General features: G+C 39.4%; 1 pseudogene; it reads left to right on the forward strand.

Moving 5' to 3' along the window:
• The first annotated feature begins 19,100 nt into the window (after positions 1 to 19,100).
• LOC131401906 (mortality factor 4-like protein 1) lies at positions 19,101 to 26,616 on the forward strand (annotated as a pseudogene).

The raw sequence follows: 26,616 nt of genomic DNA on the forward strand, positions 1-26,616 counted from the left end.
GACGAAAAACAATAATCAAATTATAAGTTGTTTTTCCAATAAAGAAAACAATATAAAAGAAAAACCACAAGATGGTACAATCTAGTGTTATATCCTTGGCTCTCTATTACTCATATCTAAAGAAGGTCTACACAGAGTCTAGTCTACTTTCAACAAGCTCCATTAACGGTCTATTGTAACTGCAAAAAATGGGCATAATTTCCAGAAGTTCATTTTCTCAGGAGTCAGTCCAGCTCCCTTTAAGTGATTTTCGTAATGAAACTGTTACTAAAGAAGTTAACTATGTATACTATAGAATTCAAATTTGGTAACCAAAAGATTAGATAGCAATGAAACTAAAAGAAGACACCAAAACTTAGAAAGATTTTGGTTGTTTTTTCTTACTTTCTTCTTCCTCTTGAAGCACTGTAATTGCAGTCATCTAAGGAAAGTTTCAGGTGAAATGTTTTCCCATTCCAATCCCAGATGCCAGAAATTAGAGTTTCAGCATGATACCAGATTTTTTAACTTTTAAAATGACCCCCAAATTATTTTTCTTGAGTACCTAGCTGTACACAAAGTGGAGAGTTATAATATTTTATTCTAAAACCTCCAGGTTTAAAATCTTTTTCCCCCAACTCAAGGGGAACAGTGTTAAGGACAGCTTGAGAAATGCCTTAAGGACAAGCTAGTTTATACTGATTTTTTTTACACTGATCCCAAGGTGTCATAAATGACTTTCTTAATTAATCAAAAAACATGTGCTATACAAGCAACCTATAAAATCAATTACATAAATAAGGGTCCCAGTTCATCATCTTTAGCAATAATCCTAGAAAGTATTTTAGACTTGTTCAGAAGGAACTGGACTTCAAATAACTGACATTCTTACAGAGTAGAAGCATCGCTAAAGGGATTTTCTTCTTCCAGACAACTATTTTAGGCAGTTGTATTTGATTATATGGTGGCCCCTAAAAAGATAGGTCACTAACCTAGAAATAGAAGGGAACTTGATAAAGAATATCTCCAAAAAGCTTACAGCTAACATCGTACTTAATCTACAAAACACTTGAAGCTTTCCCACTAAAATCAGGAACAAGGCAAGGATGTCCCCTCTCACCAGTGCTTTTCAACTGTTGTTAGTGTATAACAGGAGTGATGTTTAAGCTTGTTTTCTGTTTGCTTTTAAACAGCAAATAGAAGGGATACAGCTCCTTTTCTCGTTTCATAATAGCTGCCCACAAATTAAATGATGGACAAAGAGGACTTCATTGTCTACTGGACAACATCATAGTGGAAGTCCTAGCTAATGCAATAAGACAAGAAAAATAAATAAGAGGTATACAGATAAGGAAGGAAGGAAGAAAACAATCTTTGTTCACAGAAGACATGATCATCTATGAAAAAAATCCAAAAGAATCACCAAAAAGTCTTCTGAAACTAATAAGCAATTATAGCCAGGTTGCATTAAATGCTGAGGAGGATGTGGAGCAACAGGAACTCTCATTCATTGCTGATGGGAATGCAAAATGGTGCAGCTGCTTTGGAAGACAATTTGGTGGTTTAGTGGTTTCTTATAAAACTAAACATACTCTTACCATACAACCCAGCAATCACACTCCTTGGTATTTACCCAAAGGAATTAAAACTTATGTCCACACAAAATCTTGTACACGCGTGTTTACAGCAGCTTTATTCATAATAACGAAACTTTGAAGAAATCAAGATGTTGTTTAGTAGGTGAATGGATAAACAAACTTTTGTACATCCAGACAATGCAATGTTATTCAATGTTAAAAAGAAAGGAGCTATCAAGCCATGAAAAGACATGGAGGAAACTTAAATGCAAATTACTAAGTGAAAGAAGCCATCTGAAAAGGCTATGTACTATATGATTCCACCTATATGACATCCTGGAAAAGGCAAAACTATAAAGCCAGTAAAGATCATCAGTGGTTACCAGAAGTGAGGGGGAAAAGAAGGATGAATAGGTGAAGCACAGAGGATTTTTAGGACAGTGAAACTACTCTGTATCAATATAATGGTGGCTACATCATTATAAATTAGTCCAAACCCATACAATGTATAACATAAAAAGTGAACTCTAATGTAAACCATGGACTTTTGGTGATAATGATGTGTCAATATAGTTTTATCAATTGTAACAAATGTGCCACTTTGGTGGTGGGTGTTGATAATGGGAGAGCCTATGCATGTGTAGGGGCAGAGGGTATATGGGAAATCTCTGTATCTGCTCAGTTTTTCTGTGAACCTCAAACTGCTCTGAAAATATAAAGCATAGGGGCTGGCACCATGGCGTAGTGGTTAAGTCCAGCATGCTCGGCTTTGGTGGCCCGGATTCACGGGTTCAGATCCTGGGTGCAGACCTACCCCACTCGTCAAGCCATGCTATGGCAGTGACCCACACACAAAATAGAGGTATTGGCACAGATGTTAGCTCAGGGCTAATCTTCCTCAAGCAAAGAAAGAGGAAGATGGGCAATGGATGTCAGCTCAGAGTGAATCTTTCTTGCCAAAAAAAAGCCTATTTTAGAAATACATAAATAAATAAATGAAATTCTAAATATATACATATATGTCTCCTAAACCATGGAACTTGTGAATGTAAATTTCTCTTTGTAGATATAATTAAGAATCTTAAAGTGAGATCATTCTAGATTATCCAGGTGGGCCCTAAATCCAATGACAGGTGTCCTTATGAGAGACAGAAGAGAAGAAGATACAGACACAGAGGAGAAGGCCAAGTGAAGACAGAGGCAGAGATTGGAGTTATGCAGCCACAAATCAAGGAAGAGCTGGAGCCATCAGAAGCTGGAAGAGGTGAGGAATGATTCTTCCCTAGAGCCTTCAGAAGGGGCACAACCCTCCCAACAACTGGATTTTAGACTTCTGGCCTCCAGATTTGTAAGAGGATAAATTTCTGTTGTTTTAAACCACCAAGTTTGTGATAATTTTTTACAGTAGCCACATGAAGCTAATACATCAGTTTAGTAGAATAATATGGATTAGGTAAATTTCAATCCCCTCCTTCCGTCTTCAAAGCCAGTAGTGCCCAGTCAACTGTTTCTTATATCACATCACTCTAACTCTACTTCCATCATTATGTTTCCTTCCCTGGCTCTTCTACCTCCCTCTTTCACCTATAAGTACACTTATGATTACACTGAGTGCACCCAGATAATCTGCTGTAGCCTTCCTATCTCAGGATCCTTAACTTAACCAGGCAAGGCAACTTTTACCATATAAGGTAACAAATTCACAGGGTCTGGGGATTAGGATTGGACATTTTGGAAGGAGGGAATATTATTTTGCCTACTGTACATAGCTAAAAACATGCCCATGAATACATTTATCACAAAACTAGATGACAAGAATTGCCACAAAACACAAAATAAAAAATAAGAGAGAGAAAGAACCAACAACAACTGCAAAGCCTGCATGGCATCAGCATCTAAACACAGAGGAAAATATCAGGGTGTCTGATGCACCTGAGAGCATGAGAACTCCAAAATCCCCAATAGATACTCACTGGAAAGGGCAATAGGCCAATTTGAGATCAGTAGCTGAACTGGGAGAGTTACAATGTTCAGAGTGAGTGCAAGGAGCACATAATAAAGTATGAAGGAGATGGATCAGTTTAGGCTACATGGAATCTTGAAATTAACAAACTAAAATACTCATCGGAGATAAAGCCCAACAGTAAGGAGAAACTCCTGAGTCTATTCAAATAGATCAGGACAAAGAAACAGGAGCAAAAAGGTGGGGGTGTAGGGGAAGACGATCTTAGGAAGTATGAGTCCATTTATCAATCATTTTGTGAAAACAACAGAGAAGAGAAAGCTCTTGAGTCATGAAATTTGAAAAGCGATCTTGGCCCATGTCACCATCCTGAAAACACAGAAAAACTCATTTCACTTACAATGAGGAAGAAACAAGCATCATGATCAAATCCCACAAAACGTTTTTAAAAAGGAAATAAAGAGCAGAATAACATCCTTTTAGATAACGAAAGCACTCCAAAGATCATGTCTACAAAATAGATGAAATCTGTTGACCTAATATTTCAAAATGAGCTAAAAATCAATTAAAGAAATGATGGAAGTGTTGCAAAAACAACATACATCATAATTAGAATCCTTAGAAAAGACAATATGGAACTCAAAATAATTATAAATAAAAGACTATATAATCTCAGTAATAACTAAATTAGAAGGAACAAATGAACGGATAAATAAAATAGATAATGCATTAAGATAAATAGAAGGTGAAAATAATGAAATTTTTAAACTAAAAAATAAAGAATTTAGAAACTTCAATACCACCCTAGATAGAGTAACAGAGGCCAAATTTACCATTTCATATGAACAAGTTAAAAAAAAAGGACAAATACATGAAACAACAGTTATCAAGATATTAGACATCAGGCAATGAAGGCTACTGATCGCTGAAAAATAGAGAACAAACCAAATGAAACCTACTATTGCCCCAGTGTACTGCCTGAAGACAGTCTCTGGGCCACAGTGCAGGTTGAGAGGACCCAGGAAGATCCCGAAGTTCTCGTGGAGTTGGGTAGATAGAGCTGGAAAGGCTGCACTCTGGCTGGTGAGAATAGGAACTATTCCCCAAGAGCCCCAAGCCTGCCAGAGTTCATAGGGCAGAGTACTAGAGAGGAGAGACGGAGGGAGAGAGATGGAGATTTGGGGATCTGCAGAGGGTTCCCCTTGAGTTTTCATCTGAATATTGTTCAACCCATTCATGTATGGAAATTAACCAAGCAGAAAAAGAGCCACCTAAAAGGATTAGAGGAAATAGTTCTTGGGGCTTTTGGGGAATAGTTCCTATTCTCACCAGCCAGAGTGCAGAATTTAACACAGGGCATTGGGTACAGTACTCAACAGAGTTTTGCCACAGTATCAGGGAAAAACTAACCCTATACTAAATGCTGCTCTGTCCCACCAAAAAAAAAAACTTTAAATCCATGAGGGACCATAAAGGAAGAAACTGTTTCCAAGAAATTAAATGGTATCACAGAACAAGAGTCAATAATATTTATAATAGAACAAAAATATCCAGTACTCAACATGGTAAAATTTACAATGCCTACCACCCAATCAAAATTACTAGCCGTCAAAATAAAGAGGAAAGTATGAGGAGAAAAATAAAACAAACTGACCCAGCAATGACACAGATAACATTAATAGATAAAGATACTGAAAGAATTGTTACCCAGTGGTGTACTGGAGTCATATTATACTGGCTCAGGAAAGCCAATTTTTCAATTATTCTTAATTATTGGGAATTTTACAAGCCAATTGTTAAACATAGCCATCATTTAAAATTAAATTATATAGACTTGCAATTAAATGCTTTATATTTAAAGAAAAGGTAGCGAATATTAAAACTCATCATTTGCTAATTATTTTACATTTTAGTATAATCTATGCTTCTGAGGTTACTTAAGGTTATCATATTTGTATGGTGCAGACACTATAAAATAGTGTTATACTATTGTGAATCTCTTCCCAACTCTACATTCAGTGATGACATGTTGGTAGCTTGAAATAAGCCATAGTGGGATCATTTGAAGCACAGAAACTTGCAAATGTGACAAATCAAGGCTGTATTATTTTCTTTTCCCAAAGAGCCAATTGTTAAACATTTGTGAGTACACCATAAATTATAACTGTATTCCCTATGTTCAAGAAGCTAACAGAAATATGGAACATGTTAAGTAGAGACATTGAAGATATTTTAAAACCCCAAATATAACTTCCAGAGATGAAACTATGTGAGATGACAAGTATACTGGATGAATATAAAAGTAGATTAGACTTTGAAGAAGAAAAGATTAGTGATCTGGAAAACAAAACAATAGAAATTATCCAAAATAAAATGCATAGAGAAGAGATTTTTTAAAATAAATAAATAAATACATCATCAGTGAGCTCTAGGACAATTTCAAATGGCCTGATATACATGTAATTCAAGTCCCAAATGACATAAAGGGAAGAAACAAAAAATTTTTTGAAGAAATAGTGGCCAAAGAATTGTTCACATTTTTTTGTTGTTCACATTTGATAAAAACTGAAACTCACAGAACCCTATGTACATGAAACATTAAGAAAACTATAGCAAGGGACATCATGATCAATTGCTCAAATCCAATGATAAAGATAAAATCTTAAAAGTGGTCAAAGAAAAATGGCACATTATCTACAAGGGAACAGAGTCTCATTAGAAAGAATGAAAGTCAAATGACAATGGAGCAATATCTTTAAAGAACTGAGGGAAGAAACCTTTCAACCTAGAATTCTGTACTCAGTAAAAATGTCTTTCAAAAGAAAAATGAGAGACTTTGGGAATGACATAATAAAATGGCAGCATAGAAATTTCTAGTGCTCTCCCACCCAAAAGAAACACCAATTTGAACAACAATTCATACGTGAAAATACCTTCACCAGAGCTAAGGATTCCAGGTGGGGGATTACAGCACCTGGGTGAAACATAGAAATAAGAAACGATGTATTGAGGAGGGTAGGAAAGATAGATTTGCATTATCCCCACCACCACCACCCCAAGCCTGGGCAGCCCAGTGCAGAGAAAGACATCGTCCCTGTGGGAGAAAGAGAGTGAAGCAAGCACCTGACTTCACCATAGATGCCAGAACCAGCCTGCCCCAGCACCAGGTCCACTCTTGTGGCCCTAGGTGGCTTCCAGTGGATTCCCATGAATACAGGCCCCTAGCCCACCCCAGTGCCAGGCCCAGCCCCTGCAGACCTAGACTCCAGACAAGGTCTCACAGACCCTGGTTCCCAACCCACCCCAGCACCAGGCCAGCCCACAAGGACCCAGCCTCATGGCCAGTTCCTACAGACCCAGGCTCCTGGCCTACCTTCTGCCAGACCAGCTCCTGCAGACCCTACCTCCAGGCCAAGACCCCCTACATCCATGCCCCAGGTTATAGGCTCACTCCAATGGCCCCAGGATTCCCCTAGTGCCAGGCCAGACCCTGCAGCCTCAGCCTCCAGGCAAGCTCCACTGAAACCAGGCTCCCAGCCTGTTCCAGTATCAGACCTGCTCCCACAGACCAAGACACCCCAGGCCCACCTCAGTGGTCCCCAACCCCTGGTTGGCCCCTATGGACCCAGAATCCAGGTGCACACACGCAGACCCAGGTCCCAGGCCCTTTACTGCAGACTCAAGTGCCAGCCCATGCCCATGAACCCAGGTTCCCACCCTGCTTCTGCAAACCCAGGCACCAGGCCTGCTCATCTGCTGACCCAGGCATCAGCCCTGCCCACCCAAGGACTCCAGTAGACCACAGACACCACCAAATGGCCCACCTACAATCTCTGGAGTGGCTGACTGGTGAAGGACTTTGCCTGCCAAAGCCAGTCTGTAAAGACTGGAAAAAGTACCTACTTTCTCAAATGCACAGACAGCAATGCAAGGCCACAAGAAATGTGAAAAATCAAGGAAACATGACACCGCCAAAGGAAACTAATGAAACTCCAGAGATTGACTCTAAAGAAATGGAGATTTATGAACTGTTGTAAAGTTCTTATAGTATACTTAAAATGTATAAAATCGCTTGAAGGTAAACAGTTATAATTTAAAGATGTGTACTACAAACTCTAAATCAATCTCCAAAATAAAAAGAAAGAAAAGAAAACAAAAATTATGGATAGGAAACCAACAAAGGAGATTAAATAGAATTACAAAAAATAATCAGTCCAAAAGATGGCAGAAAAAGGGAACAAAAACCAGATTGGACAAATAGAAAATAAATAGCAAGATGGCAGTTTAAACCCAATCATCTCAACTATCACAATAATTGTAAATGATATAAACACCCCAATGTAAAGATATTATCAAATTGGATAAAAAGAGAGACTGAAATATTTGCTACCTACAAGAAATCCATTTTAAATATAAAGACATCAACAAGTTAAAAGTAAAAGGATGGAAGAAAAAACAATATACCATGCTAATACTAATCAAAAGAAAGCTGGAATGGCTACATCAATATCAGACAATGATGATTTCCAAGCAATGAATATTGCTAGGAATAAAGAAGGCCATTTCATAATGATAAAGAGATCAGTTTATCAAGAGACCATAACAATACTAAAAGTTTATATGCCTAATAACAGAGTTTCAAAATCAATGTAGCAAAATCAATAGAACTGTAAGGAAAAGGAGTCAAATCCATAAATATACTTGTATATTTCAACAAGTAATGCCCCTCTTTTAATAATTAATTGGACAAGTAGACAGAAAATCAACACGTATATAGGAAAGTTAAATGACATTTAAACGAAGCTGACCTAATTGACATTTAGAAAATACTCCAACCAACAACAGAATACACATTCTGTCATGCACATGGGACCTTTACGTAAAATCATATTCTGAGCTATTAAACTAGTCTCAATAAATTTAAAAGAATTCAAAGTATCTTCTCAAACAACAATGGAACTAAATTAGAAATAAAACAGAAACTGTATAATACAAACTATCTAAATAACCTATGGATAAAAGAAATCAAAAGGGAAGTTAAGAAATATTTTAATCTGTATGACAATGAGAAAACATCTCAAAATTTGTGAGTTTCAGTCAAGCAGGGCTTAAAGAGAAATTTATGGTAATAAATACCTCTGTTAGAAAGTACAGGTTTCAATGAATGACAGCTTCCACCTTAAGGAACTCGAAAAAGAAGAGTAAATTAAACCCATTGTATGCAAAAGAAAATAAATAATAAAGATTAGAGTGAAAACCAATGAAATAGGTAAAAGAAAAACAATAGATAAAATAAATTAAATTAAAAGCAATTTCTTTGAGAAAATAAAATTGATAAACTTCTAGCCAGACTGATAAAAAAAAAAGAGAGAAGGAAAAAATTGTCAATATCAGAAATGAGAGATGACATCACTAAAATGTCTATAGATACTGAAAGGATAATAAGGAAATATTACAAACAACTTTATGCCAATAAATTTGACAAATTAGATGAAATGGACTAATGGACTCTTGAAAGACACAAGCTCAAAGCTCACTCAGGAAGAGGTAGATAAACTGAATAGCCATATAGCTATTCTAAAAATTGAATTTATATTTTAAAACATTTCCACAAAGAAAACTGCACCTGCATCACTTCACTGGTGAATTCTACCAAACATTTAAGAAACAAATAATACCAGTTTTTTACACACTCTTCCAGAAAATTGAATAGGAGAGAATAAGTTCTTTCCAACTTATTCTATAAGGCCCAGATTACCTGATTCCAAACTAGACAGAGACATTACTAGAAAGCTTAATTGTAGACAACTATTTATCATAAACATAGATGCACCAATTCTAAACAAAATTTTTGCAAATAGAGTTTTATAATACATAAAAAGGATATGACAGCATCACCCAGAATGTCAGGTTTATTTGACATTTGAAAATCAATCAATATAACTTATAAAAAATAGAAAAAAATGTATATTATCTCAATAGAAGGAGAAAAATATTTAACAGAAACCAAAAGCCATTCCTGATGAAAAACTCTCAACAAACTGGGAATAGAAGAGAATTTCCTTAACCCAATAAAGGGCATCTATGAAAAACCTAAAACTAACATAATATTTAATAGTGAAAAACTAAATGGGTTTACTTTAAGATTAGGAGAAAGACAAGGAGGTACATTCTCATTTCTATTCAACATTGTACTGGAAATTCTGGCCACTACAATTAGACAAGAAAAAGAAATAAAACATATCCATATTGGAAAGGAAAAAGTCAAATGCATTTATTCACAGACAATTACAATAAAATGCAAACCTGTCTAAATACTGTATATATACTAGAAACAGGAAAGAGCGATTTAAAACACTAGACTACATAGTGAAAGATTATTTTAATAAAAGACATATAACAAACAGAAAATGAAATGTCATGATTTTATTTATTTATTTATTTATTTATTTATTTATTTATTTAGAGGTAACATTGGTTTCAGCCCTGGTGGTCTAGTGGTTAAGATTCGGCACTTTCACCCATGCGGCCCAGGTTTGTTTCCCAGTCAGGGAACCACACCACCCATCTGTCAGTTGTCATACTGTCACAGCTGTGTGTTGCTGTGATGCTGAAAGCTATGCCACTGGTATTTCAAATACCAGCAGGGTCACTCATGGCAGACAGGTTTCAGTGGAGCTTCCAGACTAAGACAGACCAGAAAGAAGGACCTAACTACTCACGTCCAAAAAAATTGGCTGTGAAAACCTGTGAATAGTGGTAGAGCATTGTCTGATACAGCGCTGGGAGGTGAGAGAACGGCATAAAAGACTGAGCAGGGTTCTGCTCTGCTGTACATAGGATCACTAGGAGTTGGAATCAACTCAACAGCACTAACAATGACAAAACATTGGTTTATAACATTATATAAGTTTCAGGTCTACATTATTATATTTCAACTTCTGTATACACTACATCATGTTCACCACCAAAATTCTAGTTTCTATCCATCACCATACAAATGTCTCCCTTTACCCCTTTCATCCTGCCCCTTCCCACCTTCCCCTCTGGTAACTACCAACCTGTTCTGCTTATCTATGTGTTTGTTTGTTTATCTTCCACATATGAGTGAATTCATGCAGTATTTGTCTTTCTCTATCTGACTTATTTTGCTTAGCATAATACCCTCAAGGTCCATCCATGTTGTCACAAATGGCACGATTTCATCTTTTTTTATGGCTGAGTAGTATTCTGTTGTGTGTATATACCACATCATCTTCATCCATGCATACATTGATCAGCACTTAGGTTGTTTTCATGTCTTGGCTATTGTAAATAATGCTGCAGTGAACATAGGGGTGCAAATATCTTTTGAATTAGTATTTTCATGTTCTTTGGATAAATACCCAGAAGTAGAATAGCTGAATCATGAGACAGTTCTATTTTTAATTTTTTGAAGAATCTCCATACTGTTTTCCATGGTGGCTGCACTGATTTACATTCCCACCAGTAGTGTACAAGGGTGCCCTTTTCTCCACATCCTCTCCAACACTTGTTATTTCTTGTCATTTTAATAATAGCCATTCTGATGGGTGTGAGGTGATATCTCGTTGTGGTTTTGATTTGCATTTTCCTAATAATTAGTGATGTTGAACATTTTTCATGTACCTCTTGGCCATCTGTATATCTTCTTTGGAAAAATGTCTGTTCATAATTTTAAAAATAATTACCTGTAAGTAAAGAATATTGTGAGTGAACAGGGAAACTCAGGACTTCTCTGAGTATATCTTGTTTTATAGATTTAACTTTGGACACGTACATATTTTACATGACTATAAAAAATTAAATTTAAAAAATCATTCCAAAAAAAGTTAAAATAAAATGAAAGTAAAGAACCTAAATGTGTATCCAGCGGGTCACATAACCGCATAGAGAGGAAGACCAAAGGAACTTAAAAATAGACTCCAAATCACATTGTTGCTGGAAGGGCTGGGATTATTATTCTGAGACTGTTGTGTGTGTATTGTGGGATAAAGAAAATGAGTAACTATGTGATAGTCTATCATTCCTGTTGCAAACCGAGCATTCTCAGAATACTTAGAGAGAGAATTGGACTTCTTACAGCCACATAACTTTGGGTATCCAGTTACTGTCATTCAATGTCAAAGAAATCCAAAGATTGAAGAGTCTAGAAAACTTGGGAACATTAAGTTACATTTGGCTTCTAGGTAAATGTGAGTTTACTGTCTTTGGTTTTGGTTACTATCTTTGGTTAGTGAGTTTTCTAGGAGTAGAATAATAGTAGAAATAAAGAGATAATGACATAAAATGTTCATTGAAAAGTTAAGCTCCATTCCTCTTGGCTATATAAAACTGTTTAACAATAAGAGACTTGATCAAGTTAAAAATAGCATGGGAAAGGGAAAAAGTCAAGAACTCTGGGCTCAAGCCCTGGATCAGTTAAGGCTGACTCTAGACTGAGGGTTGTGAAGTGGATAATCTTTATGGTCTCTTGAAGTTTTCAAACTCTGTCATGGTCCCCGTAAGTATATGAAATGCAATCAGCAGTGTACACTTTCAGTTCAGTAGTTTCATTAGTAAATAGGCTGACTCATTAGCAAATGTCCATCTCACTTGAAAGGTGTATAGTGTATATAAAAAAAATTAATGATGTCCCAAGCCTCCACAACCAGACCACAGCAGAACATTGGCACCAATATGTTTATCTGGAAGAAAAAGTAACAGAGACTATATCATTAAAGAGGATAACTACAATAAAAATCTCAGGATTGGAAACCCTGAACAATACCAATTTACCACAAGAGTCCACAAATTGATGGCCACGTTTGCCAGACATGGAATTCCTAAAAGGATTATCTCTGACGATGAGCCACAGTCGTCCTCAAAGGAATTTCCACATTTTGCCAAAACATGAGATTTTAAACACTTCACAGTCAGTCCACGTTACCACAGAGCCAAGCCTTTTGCAAGGGGTTAGTGGTGAAAAGCTGAAAGAATGAAACTGCAAAACACATTGGACCAAGCTGAAGCTAATGATAAAGACCCCTGCTTCAGACTATTTGGAACAAGGAATGCATTGTGGGCAACTTTCAATTGCCTTCCCCAGTTATTATGGTCTCAGCATCTCCCCTCAGCACTATTGTCTGTGCATGGAATGTGAGGGCCTATGGCAGTGAGTCTACTCCTCACACAAATATTGTAACGCTGAGCTGAATAAAAATAGAGACAGTAAACAACTCATACTAGCAGGCCCTGGTCTAACCCCTTATTCTGTGTGAAATCCTATCCCTTGGAAATTATGGTTGACACCAAACACTGAAATAGGAGGTATTCTTGCTGGTGACCATTTATTTTTAAGAAGACACCATAGTCCCACATAGAACATTCTAGAAAATGTCAATATTTTGTTTAATTAGTGCAGCAATTATGGTTTGAGAATCTAATATGGGCCTAGACCTGTGCTGATGAAGTACAATCCTGCCTTAGTCAAGGTTTTCTCAGTGGCAAGTTACAGAAGTCACTCAAGCTATCTTAAGAAAAAAAATGAGAATTTATTGCATAGATTATAGGGGCATATCATGGAAGCCAAGAGCAAGTAATGCAGTTGGTCCTTATGAATGCTATAGTTAGAAACTGGAAAGATATTAAAGTCAAAGCAGAATGTGCTTCTTATCTCTACCTTTCTTGTACATCTTGGTTCTTCTCTCTCCCTGCTTATAGCATAAGATAGTTGCCTGTGGTAGGTAGCTTCCAAAATGACCCTCAATGATCTTCTATACCTGAATGTGGGCTGGGCCCTGTAACTCACTTCTAATGTAGAACACAACAAAAATAATGGTATGTCACTTCCAAGATTAGGTTAAAGAGAATGTGGCTTCTGTCCTTCACACTTGCACTCTTTGTTCATTCTGGTTGACATCAGCTGCTATGGTATGATTGGATTTATGAAGAGACCCACTTAAAAAGGAACTGAGGGAGGCCTCCAAACAACAGCCAGTAAGAAGCTGAGACCCTCTGTCCACCCGCCCGTTGGGAACTGAATCCTGTCAACAACCACGTGAGTGACAGTGAGCTTGGAAATGGATTCTACCTCAAGTGAGCTTTCAGATGAGATTGCATCCCCAGCCAAAACCCTGGTGGAAACCTTGTGAGAGATCTTGAGGCAGAGGCATCTAGCTAACCCCACCCAGACTCCTGATCCATAAAAATTGAGATAAATTTTTATTGTTAAAAGCCATTAAATTTGGGGAAAAATTTTTATATGTGGACATATAATACAGATTTTGGTACCATAACAAATACCTAAAAATATGGGAGTGGCTTTATAGAACAAGGAGGTAAATGGAGGCTTAAAATGTTTTAAAGAGCATGTTAAATGCACCTCTATGTTCATTGCAGCATTATTCACAATAGCCAAGACTTGGAAGCAACCTAGGTGCCCATCAAGGGACGAATGGATAAAGAAGATGTGGTATATATACACAGTGGAATACTACTCAGCCATAAAAAAGGATGAAATATGGTCATTTGTGACAACATGGATGGACCTTGAGGGTATTATGCTAAGTGAAATAAGTCAGAGGGAGAAAATCAAATACTGTATGATCTCACTCACAAGTAGAAGATAAAAACAACAAACAATCACATGGAGACAGAGATTGGATTGGTGGTTACCAGAGGGGAAGTGGGGAGGAAGGAGGGCAAAAGGGGTGATTAGGCACGTGTGTGTGGTGATGGATTGCAATTAGTCTTTGGGTGGTGAACATAATATAATCTATACAGAAATTGAAATATAATGATATACACCTGAAATTTATATAATGTTATAAACCAGTGTTACCACAATAAAAAAAAATCATACCAGAAATCAAAAATTAAAAGATTAAAAAATAAAATAAATTAAAAAATAAACAGCATGTTAAGCAAAAGCCTAAATTGCCTTGAACATATTTTTAGTAGAAATCTGGACTTTGGGGATGCTACCAATGAGGGTTCAAAAAAAGAAGTTAGGGGCATGTTATTATAAACTGGAAGAAGGGGATTTTTATTATGGAAGGGCAGAAAAATTAGCGACACTGTTATCTGCACTTATGTGGAAAGCAGAAAATGTTCCTAATAAAGAGGGTGATCTGGTTAAGTGGATTTCCAAGAGGATATTGAAGGTGCCTCCTGGTTTCTTCTTGCTGTTTATAGTAAAATGTAAGAGGAAAAAGATAAATAGAAAGAACGATTGTAAAACAAAAAGAAACCAGAAATTGATGGTTTTGTAAGTTCTCAGCCACTTCCGATGGCAAACAATTCTAAAATTAAGAAATGGCTTTCAGGGGCCGGCCCCATGGCTTGCTGGTTAAGTGCGCATGCTCCACTGCTGGCAGACCGGGTTCAGATCCCGGGCGCGCACCGACGCACCGCTTCTCCGGCCATGCTGAGGCAGTGTCCCACATACAGCAACTAGAAGCATGTGCAGCTATGACATACAACTATCTACTGGGGCTTTGGGGGGAAAATAAATAAATAAATAAAATCTTAAAAAAAAAAAAATGAAATGGCTTTCAGGGGCCAGCCTGGTGGCATAGTGGTTAAGTTCGTGTGCTCTGCTTCGGTGGCCCAGGATTCTCAGGTTCAGATCCCAGGTGTGGACGTATGCACTGCTCATCAAGCCATGCTATGGCGGCGTCCCACATACAAAATAGAGGAGGATGGGCACAGATGTTAGCGCAGGGCCAATCTTCCTCGCCAAAAAAAAAAAAGGAAAGAAAGAAATGGCTTTCAAGTAAAGAGCAAATCAAGAGCACTGCCAGGAGAGCATGAAGATAAAGCTGAGCGTATGACTGTAAAACTTTTTGTTCAGGTCTCATAAAAAAACAAAGGCAGTCCCTAATGGTATTATTCAGTCACACAAAAGTCCCTTTGAAGAGATTAAGGTGTGCCTCACAGAGTCTCTCAAACAACACGTCTTCTACAAAGCTTACATGCATTGTCCCTCATCCATTTCAGCAGAGGCTCGATGTGAAGAAAGGCTTTTCCCAAACAGATTTATGAGTATGAACTTTATCTTGTGGAATAAACTCCAATGACATTCATAGAAAGCCCACAATGTTTTTGAGAGAATTATATCACCAGAAACACTGCTGGCTTGGACTAAAAGGGACAGAGGCAGTAAAAATGAAGAGGCAGTTTTACTCCCAAAATTTAACTGGTAGGAAGCAGGCTGAGAAAACTACTCAGCTGAAAGATGTTACCTTTCATACAAAAAGAAGGATGACTCCCAGGGCACCACCAAGAGCCCAAAGAGCAGGGCCAAGAGCCATGGAGAATTACTCTCAGGCCTTGAGACATAGTCAAGGAATTTCCAATATTTGCTTATCCAAATTTCAGAATTGCTATAAACTAGTGACTCCTTTGTGGCTTCTATTCCCCCATGCATTTTTTTTCCTACCTCATTATCTCTCAGAAGGCTGCAATTAAAGTGCTATACTCTTTGATTGGCCAGGGCTGTGGCCTCATCTGAAGGCTTGACTGAGGTAGGATCTGCTTCCATTCTTACTCACATGGTTGTTGGTAGGATTCAGTTCCTCATGGGCTGTTGAACAGAGAGTCTCAGTTCCTTGCTGGTTGCTGGTCAGAGGCTTCCTTAAGTTCCCTGCTTTATGGGCTTCTCCCTAGGGATGCTGGCTTCCATCAGAGAACATGAAAGAGAGAGAGAGAGAGTGCACAAAATGGAAGCTACAGTCTCTTTGTAACCTAATCTTGAAAGTGATATAGCATCACTTTTGCCATATCCTATCCATCGGAACGAAGTGACCAGGTCCATTCCACACTCAAGGGAAGATGATTACATAAGGACATAAATATGAGGAGGCAGATATTGCAGGTTCTTCTAGGGGCTGCCTACCACAGCCTCCCTCTGACCCCCAATGGTTCCTGTCCCTCCTACGTGCAAAATACACTGACCCCTACCCAGGAATATGACATTACGTATCAGTTCAAAGTCTAGAACCTCATTATTTAAGTCAGATCCAGGTTTGGGTGAGGCACCTTAGGAATAGTCCCTTAAGTACAGCTCCTTGAGTACAGTTCCTCTCAATCTGTAGACATGTAAGACTAAAGAGACAAATTATCTTCCCCCGGTACACACAATACACAATTGTGGGACAAGCATAGATTGACCAGTATAGACATTGCAGTTCAAAAATGCATGGGGGTACACATGGTAGAGGTACACATCTAAGCCATTCCTAGATTTCTGACCCACAGAAACTATGAGATAATCAATTTTTCTTGTTTAAAGCTGTTAACTTTTAGGTGATTTGTTATGCAGCAATAAATAACTAATACACTAGCCCAGCCCTGCAGCCCTGTACCTATTACTCTGTCACCACCAACAGATAGGTATCTCGGTGTCTGATTTCCAAATTCCCAACAGAAAGATTCTGATTGGCCCAGATTGGCTTGGGTGTCCACCCCTGGTACAAACAGCTACGTTCATTGAGGGAACAAAGCTGTTTAGTACAATTATAGCCACAGGGTTCCAGTCCTGTGAGTAGAGGTCAGTTCTTAGAGAAGAGGAAGTAGTCTCTCTTAAAAGGAAATCCACATCTAGTTGGGAAGATGAAACACTTGGAGTAAACAAAGACTACCCAGGACAAAAAATGATTAACTATGGGCCCCATGTCCCTATCACCTCAAACACAAAGTCTAGGGCTGTGCCGAGAGTGACTCTTAGACAACGAGAAAATTCTGTTACTAGAATTACTTTGTTTGCTAGTTTTTTTTAAAAAAAATCCATTAAGGTAGTTGTTGAGCAGAGTGCTGAGAAAAGAATCAATTGATTGAGTCCATTTGTTGACGCAAACAAGAAAAGGAGGCAAGCAGGTGTCACACTAGTAAGCAAATGCTCCTCTTTGATGGAAGGAAAAGAAAATCTCTAAAATGTCACTTCTCTACAGGGCATGACTGCTCCAATGAATCCTTTTAAAAACAGGAGTCTTGTTATGACTGAGGAGAGGAAAGAATGTTGGAGGAAGGAAGATTATTAAGGGCCAACAATCTCTCTGAGACCAGGAACATCATGGTTGGATGGTGTCAGGAAAAGAGCTTCTCATTCCTCTCCCTGGTAGTAATTTTTTCTGACTGCTGGAGAGTATATATTACCAAAATGCTGGTCACAGAGAGTAAAAAGATAAGAAGGGAAACAGCAAAGGTAAGGGCTGACAGTAAAAAAGGTAGGAGAAGGAAACCTAGAAATACAGAGATCAGAAATGGGCTTTAAGTCTAGAAGTAATAGAGAATATAACTTGATGATTTATAGCACTAATTTATACCTAGGATTTTGAAAGTGAAATTTAAAAATTAAAGAAAGAAGTTCAAAGAACAGAGCTTCCGATCTGTCACTGAGGTAAACTGGGAATCTACTGAAGATTCCCGGGCTTTATAGCACCAATACTTACCAAAGTCGGACAGAGAAAAACTATAATCATTAGCTGCATAATTCCACCCCATCTCTCCCACCACTACCAAATTTTTTTTCCTCCAAGTCTTTGCTACAACCCTGTTCTGTCACATGACTGGACACCTCACAGTGATAATATCACCATTACTAGTAAGATCAGCAACAGCTACTGTTTATTGAGTCTCAGCCAAGCCTTAAGCACTGAAGTAACCACCTTTAGTACATAACATCACTTAATTCTCACAAAAACCTTATAATGTGAGTACTGTTAAGCTCTCCATTCAGTAGAAGAAGAAGCCCATCTAAGGCTGAGAGAGGTTTACAAAACTTGCCCAAGGATGTATAGCTAGAAAATGAGAAACTGGAATTTGAACTAAGTTCAAAGTCCATGATTAGATAGCCTCCCATGACATTTCATTTGTGGAGCACTTATGTGCTATCACTATGTCAGAGCTTTGCTTACATTGTCTCGTTAGATTATCACAACAACCCATAAGGTAGGTTTGATTATCCCATTTTACAAAACACGAATCTAAGTAAATGCACTGATCACAAGGCTGTTGTCCACTGACTCTCCAGCTAAAATCAACTACTATTTAAGTCACTAACATGTGCAAAATGAATACTTAATAAGAACAAGATTTGTAGACAATGTGTTTTATGACTATAATTGGTGAACAATGTGCAAATATCATACAGGGAACCCCTAGTTTCATGGAATACTGAACTCATGGTAAACTATTTCTCTTTTTCTCCTTTTAGAGGGTACCCTTTCTGGCTGTGTACCCACTTATATAACCCCTACACAGAAGTCAATGGGTGTTTTAAGCATAAGCAAGACAGATGTGGCTGCTGGGGTGGGGTGGAAGACGATAACCAGCATACAGATTGCTGTGCTTATGTTCTGTGTTGACATCTGATGGCTATTCTTGTCTGTGTTTACATGTGCCATTCATCTGGTTCAACCAGACAAAGTTTTATTAATATTATTGATGGTTGCCATAACAACAAGCATGTGAATATACTTTAGCTATGAAATTGTGACAAGTATTTGGTTGATCACAGTCCGTAAATTGCATCAGAGGGATGATCTCCAGGGGTGAAGGGAGATGGAACAGGACATCACCAGATGGACACTTGCTTTGATCTCATTGAGGAAATTTACACAGTGATTTCTCCTGAAAAAGTTCCCTTCCAGGGGCTTTCTCTGGAAATTTGGAGCTGTTTGATCCTTGAAGAAAAGCCAGTAAGTCAACCAAAGACTCTTCCTAGACAATAAATAGCATTCTGAGTTTGCATCCTCCATTTCCATCACTCTCCCTCTCCTGATCTTCTCAGTCCCTTTAGTATTCAGGAAATTAATGGAACAAAGTCAAATACTAGAAATTGGGTAATCTTCCTTTGCTTCTTTTAGCTCTGGCTTCTTAGGTGACATTCCTTTGGACCACAGATACTTGCTAAAAGTATACTGGATATTGGGGGATGGGGAGAAAAAGGGGCAAGATGGTGAATATGGAAGGCATGTAAAACAATCTCTGCCGTTGAGGAATTTGTGGTCTTGTTTAAGGGGTAGGGGGACTGAAGTGGTTCCCGAGGTGTGGGGCTTTTAGTTTTATAACCAGGAAAGTCCAAGGCAAACCAGGAGAGTTAGCCACTCTATGAAGTGAGTCTTGGAAATTTACTTCACCTACATAGACCTCATTTCTCCCAACTCTAAAAATGAATTAAAAATTTTAACTCCTTTGCCTTAATTCTCAGTAATAAAACAAAAGAAGAAAAAAATATATGAAATCTTTAAAAAGGAGTACAGAGATACCAGCCCTATCTGATCCTAGAGTATTGGCTCCAGAGAGACAGGGAATTGGGTCCCCTTGGTGAAACATGTCAACATGCATGACCTCAAACACTTAGCCTCTCCCTGTGGTGCACCTGGTCTCTTTGAGACAATGGAGTACTATTTAACAAATTGACTCCCTGAAGGTGTCTAAGTGATTCCCAGCATGTAGCTTACACACTGGAAGAATCTGGTTCAACCAATATTGAATAACCGATCTTAAAACTCCCAACGCACAGCTGCATGTTTAGGATGAATACAACATGATCAGTAAAATATTTTTATTACAAGGGGTTACAACTTAAACACAGTAAAAAAGATACTGGATTGAGGTGTTCCATTTAATGTATAGGTTGAGAAGGGAGTGAGAGAGGGTAAGGGGAAGAGACAGAAGAGTCATCCTATGGTGATTTCATACCACCATTCCTCTGCCAGTGAGATAAGAGCAGTCATTGGGCTTAAGATTATCCATTATTCATTTTCTCTAAAGAAATAGGAGTGCTACGAGAATTACAGGTTGGTGCTGGGGAGGGGTGTACTAGAAGCCTCCCCCTCTCCCAATTTAGAACACAGTTAGGAGAAAGAAGGAGCAGAGTCCCCTCCTCCAGAATAGTAACAAGGGCAACACTATCCACCCACCCTGGCTCAGCTCAGCCAATAAAGAAAAAGGTACTCCACACAAGCACTGTCAGAGCTTCTGGGCTCTGTGTGAATGAGGTTGAGGAGACAGCTATGGTGCTTTGAGGCTACACAGATAATCCATCACTTTCCTGTCTGTGCCCAGGAAGGCTTGGGGCATGTGTCCCCCCAAAATATATAATTAAGTCCAAACCCCTGGTACCTGTGACTGTGACCTTATTTGGAAATAAGGTCTTTTCAGATATAATCAAGTTAAGATGAGATCACACTGAATTAGGGTGGGCCCTAATCTGATGACTGGTGTCCTTATAAGAGGAGGAAATTTGGACACAGAGACACACAAGAACAACATGTGATGACAAACACAGAGATTAGAGTGATGCATCTGCAAGCCAAGGAATACCAAGAATTACTGGCAACCACCAGAAGCTAAGAGAAAGGCATGGAACAGACTCTCCCTTGGACGGAACCTCTCTGACACCTTGATTATGGAATTTTGGCCTCCAAAACTGTGAGAGAATCAACTTCTGTTATATTAAGCCACCCAGTTTGTGGCAGTTTGTTACAACAACCCTAGGACACTCGTACAGAGGTCAAGGGTCTATCCTTGGCAAAATAGTGAACTAGGTACCTCTGGAAACTAAAATTCTTGCCTGATTTACTGTACTCACCTCATTCCATTTTATTTGCCTTCCTTCCACCCTCCATACCTATGCTAAAGGCAGAACACTAAAATTCAAATCCTTCAGCAGCTCCCCGCAGTTTGCACACGATAAAAGCAGATCTACCACGCACTGCCAGGTGTAGACACTGTCCGTCTTTATAGCCTCTCTCTTGCCTCACTTGTACTTATAGTTCCTTAAAACTACCCTTCTTTTTCATGCCTTGATGATTTCACACTGATGTGTTTTTTGCCAGTGTGAAGACTCAACTCAATATCACCTCCCTAGCAAGTCCTTCTACACCTATTTAGGTAAAGAATTCGTCCTGAATTGAATTCCCTAGCATAGAGCTTCAAAAACCCTTGGAATTTTCTGAGTGATAGAAGTTTCTTTGTTATGCTAATGAGATGGCTCATGGTAGACCCCTAGGCAGCTTCAGGAAGGGGGTGGTTCAGCAGAAGAGGGTTAGGACTTTTAGTTGCCAGACCACCAGGGACAGGAGTAGGAGTGGAGATTGAGTTCAATCCCATGGCCAATGATTTAATCAGTCATGCCTATGTAATGAAACCCCAATAAAAACTCTGGATGCCCAGGCTCATGGAGCTTCCTGGTTGGTGAACACATTGCTGTGCTGGGAGGGTGATGCACCCTGACTCCACCAGGACAGGGTGTGGAAGCTCTGTGCTCCCCGCCAGAGCTCACTCGATGTGTATCCTTTATAATAAAACAGTATAAGTATAGCACTTTCATGAGTTCTGTGAGTTGTTCTAGCAAATTATCAAACCTGAGGGAGTTGTGGAATCTTCCGAATTTATAGCCGGTCAGTCAGAAGAGCAGGTGACCTGGGGACCTCGAAAGTATAGCTAGCATCTGAAATGAGGGCGGTCTTCTAGAGATCAACCCTTTAACTGTGGAGTCTGACCCTAACTCCGAGTGGTTAGCATCAGAATTTTATTATAGTTCACTCAGTTGGGTTTTGAAACAAAACAACCCCTTATCCCTCCTCTCCACCTCTTCTCCAGCTGGTGTTACAGTCTATGTTATTTTTGCATGTCCATGAGGAATCCTCCTCCACAATCTACCCATGTTGTTTGAGTCAAGCTAATCCCATTTCTTCAGCTCCAGAGTAAGCATTTGACCCGGACCTGGCCAATAAGAGAATTCCATTTCCCCTGGTTGCTTTAGGATGGACATGTGATCCAAGTCAGCACAATGGATCAGCTTGACAGGAGAGCACCCTCTTTCAATTAAGGTTGTGAGAGCACAGCTGCCTGATCCATCCTTGGCAACATCTGGGGAGAATTTGCCTGAGAATGATGTCCACACAGAAGAAAGAAGAGCTGAAAGATTGTCCGGATAGAGTTTTTGAGACTCTTTGCTTGAAACCAGAAATACCTCCTGGACCTCCTAGTTATGCTAATCCATAAATTCTCTCTTTTATTCAACCCTGATTTGAGCTAAGTTTTCTGTCACTTGCAACCAAAAGAATCCTGACAATAGACCATCCTTCCAAAGCACACCTGTGACTCTTGTTTCTACCATCACACTCACTATAATTTTCGGTTTGTTTGCCTACCCCAGCCACTGGACTGGGAGCTCAGGAGAACAGCGACATGTCTTCTTTGTCTGTAATGTCTGCAATACCTACCTCAGTGCCTAGAATAGTGGTGTCCAATACATATTTTCTGAATGAATGTGGGTAACCACCTCTCTTACAAATGGTCATTTCCTCTTTCCTGGCATCCCTTTCTCCCTCCCCCTTTCACCCCCAGCATGGTCTCATTCACAGGGTAACAGGGAAAACAGACGCCAGCCTAAAAACCATAAGAATTGAATTGTAGCCTGGTTCTGCTTTTTTCCAGATGTATAACCTTAGATGATTCTCTTATCTCTCTCTAGCCACAGTTTCCTCATGTGTAAAGTGAGCAATATCTGCAGATCCTCCAAGGAAAAACTTTCCACGCTCTAATGCTTATTAAATTATTAATTGAAAACTAAGGAAGTACCTGTTAAGGGCTAAGCTATGAGTTTTCCCTGGAATAGCTGCATTTTAATAGATGATTCCTGAAGACTGAGAAACCTTAAAGGATTCAAGAGGTGAAACTGCAAAGGTGGCAGAATAAATTATAGAGAGAAATATGTGACAAGTGTGTCTAGCTCAGTGGCCCCCACATCACACTGAGATTTGCTATTGAAACCACTATGGGAAAGACCCAGGGCAGGACTAACGGCAAAGAATCTGATCAAGTCTATTCAACATGTGCACTACCCCCACTCCCAACTCAAATCCTCAGAACTGGACCAAAAACCAGAACTTGCCCCAAACCCACTGGTTGAATAAGTGGCTGATTCCATGGCATTGACACTGGGTCCCCAAGCTCAAGAGGAAAGCATCTGTCACAAGAAAAAGAGGGAGAGAAAACAGTGAAGAAAACAGGCTACACTCTCAACTATCACCAAAAGGAATAAGACCTAGACCCACTGTCCACTGGGAGATTGCCATAGGGCCCTAGCTTCTGATGGACAAGTCTTTTTCTCCTCGGGGTATGAAATGAAACGTCTTTATTTTAGGCCAAATTCCACTCAAAGGTAAAGCTATAGAAGAATTTCAAGACAAGAACCATTGAAAAGGACATTTGTAATGAATGTAGTGTCCCCCACCCCACCTGCCCTCCCAAAGGGAGTCCTGACAGGGATCAAGAAAGTGAGCTTTGACAGGATGGAATCCTCTTTTGTTCCAACCAAACCCACAGGCTGTGCCTAGAAGATTAGAAGCTGGTGGAGGCAGAGAGAATCATCTCGGTTACCCAGGACCTGGTACTCCTGCTACCCGCCTAGGGGCTGAGAGACGATGGCTCTTGAAAAGGGGAGGAGGAAAGAAAGAAGAAGGGAGATGTTTCAAATTATCCAGACCAGATTATTATACAATTTTCACACTTTCCTTCTGAACAGACAACAAATGACGCTACTAGGAGATTCCCAGGGGTGGCTATAAAGTACAGGCCAAATACAGGACTGCTCATGAGAAAACAACTTTTTAAAACTTCAGGGAGAAACTACTGCCTACCATCACCACCAAAAATAACCCTCCCTCACCCAGGCCCACTGGATGCTGCTCCATGTATCTTTCAAACTTAAATTCCTTGGTTGAAGACCTTAATTTCTGTTATAATGCATGTACTCCAAGAAGGTAACATTTTAAGTCAGCGTCAGCAACTTGAACCTTCAGGTGAGTGAGTTCCTGTTCTTCACTGAAGTAACTTGGATGAGTGAGAGGCCAGGAAGGAAAGAGGAAGGAGGGGAGGAGAGAAAGAGAGGGATTGTGAATGAACCTGTGCACGGAAGAGAATGGGAAGGCTGAGATGACGGCCTTCACAACTTTGCAAAAAGTTGTCCTAGGAAGGTGAAACCAAAATTCTTAAATAGGACCCTTTGAGAGTGTTTACAATGAGCACCTACAAATCCACTAAGAATCATCCCTGGGGAGAACCCTACAGCTCGTGGAAAAAAATCCTGCATTATAACAGCAGGAAGGACTCCTTCCATCTTCAAACATCACCAGAATAAACACATTTCTGCACTGTCTGCTCCTCCCTGCCACACAGGCATAATCGGGGATTATTTCAGAAAGAATTAAGCATCTCCCTCTAGTCTCGCTTCTCTGACACAAGCTGTGGAAGGCTACGGGTCATCGCCCCAAACTTTGCAGTTCTTGGGCTACTACCATCAGCTTCTTCCTCCTGCAGTTTCTAAAGAAAGAACCTCAGAAAAGAAACACGTTACCCGAGTTCTTCAACTGTAGGAAGGACTGCCAACTTTCTCTTGGGTAAGAGCACCCTCTGGTGGTGAATGTCTGCATTGCGTCTAACGGCTCCGTCTCTGGAGGTCGGCTGTCTCCTAACTGGGCTCAACCACAAATCCTTCCAGATGGAAACATATTCCAAGATCTCTCTTGGTAGCATAACGATTCACTGAAATCGAAGTTATAAGATCTTGGCTCAGGGCCTTGCACTATTATTCCTAGGGTATGACTTTGGCCTAGTCACCTCTCTCAGCCTCACTTCCTCTATTAAAAGTAGGAAAACAATGCTAACTTTAGGATCAAATGAAAATAATAATACCTGCTACTCAGTGAAGTACTATATACATTAAAATAAGAGACACCATTATGGTTTACCAGATATCTACAGATCTCAGATCCAAACAGAAAGTCCTTACTATTAGATTCTTATCCCCACAGCTCCTTCATGCTTTGTGAGTGTTACCCTTACAAATCTCTTACACCAGTATGTTCCTTCCAGATGCCTGCCTTCGACTTCATCTAGTTCCTTGTTACTTGAAACACCTTTTCTCAAACTCTCATTTTGTACCTTATCTCCTGACCCTGCCAAGCTGCTGCCCCACTCTGGCCAGGTCGCCGACCCCCTGATGCCTGCTTGCCAGCCCAGTTTTGTGCTATCCTCACACACATCACCATACGTTAATTCTCTGAAAAGTGCTTATTTTCAGTCTACCCTTACTAGAGTGGAAGGGTATCCCCAGACCTGATACAATGTTTGGTGTCTGGCGTGTCCCCTATAAATATTTGTTGAGTGAAGGAATGAACTCACGCATGCTGCATATTCAGGATCCTGCAATAAATATTAGTTGAGGAATTGGGGATGGTGGGAGAAGAGGAGGCGGCAAATCACTGATAAACAGCACCGAAGCGCGTCCTGAAGTCTAATGCCAGGAAAGTGAGCAGGCACCATGCTTCCACGGGCTCTTCTTTATGGAAAGATCATCGTGGACGAAAACAAGTGAAAATCTTTACACATTAGAGGAGTTGAAATAAAAAGGATGAATGTGTTCCAGAAATCAGGGTTCTCCAAAACATGGACAGCAATCTTCAGAGAGAGAACTTCTAAAGCCAATCAGGAACAATATGAGAGGGGATGGCGAGAGGGGCTTCCCCATGAAAGAAGGCATCTGGTCTGAAAAAAGTGGGCATAAAAATGAAAAAGAACAAACAGAAAACTCTTGAAAATGGTGTTGATGGCCAAACCAGTGAGACCTCTCAGCCACCTGGGATGACAAGGGCCCAAGTAGACCCCATCATTGAAACGAAAAACACATTCATGAACAGAGTGGAAGTTAAAATCTCCTGAATAACCAAAACCACTAGCTACTGATGACAGGAACTTGGTTACCAGACAAAGCTGCTTTTATCTTCTTACCGAAAAGAATGTGGAGTCATTCTTGAGGATTATGCACATCATAAGAAATCTCAAGGAAATATAGAAAATAAGGAGCATGTTGTTTGTGAAATGATGGCATACATAAATGCACACTCAGTATGATGTTGGGCACTCAGCCACTCTACGACTTTGAGACCACAGTATCCTGGAAACCTTGCAGATCACTCTGATGCACCCATATTCCAGGTTTTTGGAACACCACACCTACTGAGATTATTTGTATGCGTCCAAGCAATATTGGCTCATGCACCTCTGGATATAACTTCTGGCTGA

The sequence above is a fragment of the Diceros bicornis genome, chromosome 4, assembly GCF_020826845.1.
Source record: "Diceros bicornis minor isolate mBicDic1 chromosome 4, mDicBic1.mat.cur, whole genome shotgun sequence".
Classification (NCBI taxonomy): domain Eukaryota; kingdom Metazoa; phylum Chordata; class Mammalia; order Perissodactyla; family Rhinocerotidae; genus Diceros; species Diceros bicornis.